This window comes from Zychaea mexicana, assembly GCF_025766255.1.
Source record: "Zychaea mexicana strain RSA 1403 chromosome Unknown BDB00scaffold_59, whole genome shotgun sequence".
NCBI classification, from domain to species: Eukaryota; Fungi; Mucoromycota; class Mucoromycetes; order Mucorales; family Lichtheimiaceae; genus Zychaea; species Zychaea mexicana.
In genome coordinates this window covers 225,448-227,386 of record NW_026516722.1, presented here as the reverse complement: position 1 = coordinate 227,386, position 1,939 = coordinate 225,448, and the positions used below count along the sequence as shown (strand labels likewise).

Sequence of the window (1,939 nt, the reverse complement as noted above, 5' to 3'; positions counted from 1 at the left end):
TGTCTTTTATCCATTACAACGGTTTGACTACCGACGACCTTTGCATACTTAACCTTCTGTCTTTGTTTGAAGATCACAAAACTCTCACTTTAGCTTTATACGATCAGAAATTACAACGACTTGCTGCTATGGCTCAAAACATACCAAACATTCCTGAAGAAGACGTCAACTACACTTACGACTCCGCTTGTTCGTCTGCCACTGTTGTCCAGGCTCCGAACATTGTAGGTGGCATCGATGTTGGTGCGGCTTCTAACTACCGCGGTACCTTGAGTGGAAATGTTGTTGAGGCTAGGGCGACTGATGTTGAGTTGTCTCGTGCCAACCGTGCACTTACTAGGTATTTCCAAAGACAGCATGATTTGACTGAGGCTGACTTCAGAGAGTTGTTTGTCAACATCATCGTTTATTACGCCCACAACAGTACTTCTGACAACTCGACCTATTCAACCACCTTCTGCTACTAATTGTCGAAGTCTTTTTGGTGGATCAATACCGTAGCCAATAGAAGAGAGATAACAAAAGAATAAAGAAGAATAAGAGATGACTTGAAAGATGATCTTTATTATTTGATGATGGAGGGGATATTTATATGTTTCCTAAGACTATTGTAATGATAACTCTAATGAGATGACTACGTGTTGTGTTGATGAATGGATACGTGTTCAAAGGATGAAGAACTACGTGTTTTGCCAAACGTGCATTAACGACAATGGACTATGTGTTCGAATGATGGTAAGGTGGGACAAAAAGGGAAAAGGTAAGACCGATCAATTCTAGCTACGACAAGGGACGACTTGGCAACCCCAGTAAAAGAAGTATCTATGGTTATTAAAATAACCGGATATTGTACTACGACAGTGGTCAATTTTACTATAGCACATCAAATAATAAAAATGTTATTTACCACTTATTACGTAGTGAGCAAGGTAGGGGTCGAACCTACGATCTCCTGATTCGTAGTCAGGTGCGTTATCCATTGCGCCACATGCCCTATTATGAGGGTGACACGAAGTGTGCGGGGCTTCCCGGCCTCATTCATTTCCGACGAACGAATTCTGGCTTCGGCCAATCATGGGCGATTTCGATGGCGGATCTTTCTGCCGGCGATGGTCATCCGATGCACAGGTTCCCCCCCAACTCCCCACAATTCTTCTCGCACCTCCCATCTGGGGATTATCATACTTCTTTTTCCCTTTCTGTCAGTTCCCTTTATTTTTCTTATTTCCCTTAGTGTCATTTCCTCTCGCATCATTTTACGTTCCTTCAACTCTAAATCGTGCCGGCCATAGGCGCCAAATATTATTTCTTCTTTATGCTTCTTTTAATGGGACCTGTCCCTTATATTTCTATCCGTCCTTATTTTCCGTATTATACTCTCTCATGTACTCATGCTACCTGCCCTGTGCAGTTTATATTATTCTCCGTTGTCCTTTTCCCTCGTTACCCTTACCTTGTTGCCATGACCCTGTAATTTCATGGCCCCTCTTATTTTCCATCGTACTCCCTCTCTTATGTTTCCATCTGTCGTATAGACATTGCTATATCCATTTCCCTATTTTTCCGTCTTCTACTCCATCCAAACTACGTGATAGAGATCGTTGTCCTCTGCCTGGCGCCGTTCTCGGCCGAGTGCGCCCAGTTGATAAGGTGTATAAAAGGGGATTAACCCCATGATAAAATAAAAAGGGAAGCGTTTTCAGACATATATTCGTGGATTGACAATTGACACTGGGAGTGGAACTTGCCGTTATTGTAATCGTGTATCTGTGTACTTGTATTTTGCGTTCATCATATCCCTGATTCCTTTTTATTTTCTGAATTCTGTCTATTTGTATTTTACTGTATATCAACCCTATTCTTCTGAATCCCTTCTACCTTTTCCCCTTTTTATATACTACCTTTTGTCCTTTTCCAAACACCACACGTGTCAATTTAG

At 41.9% G+C, this 1,939-nt stretch overlaps 1 non-coding gene across 1 annotated transcript; it reads right to left on the bottom strand.

The window, feature by feature from the left end:
• Positions 1 to 921: 921 nt before the first annotated feature.
• BDB00DRAFT_t74 lies at positions 922 to 994 on the bottom strand. Its single transcript has one exon. It is a non-coding gene; the product is annotated as a tRNA-Arg (tRNA).
• Between the last annotated feature and the right edge of the window lie 945 nt (positions 995 to 1,939).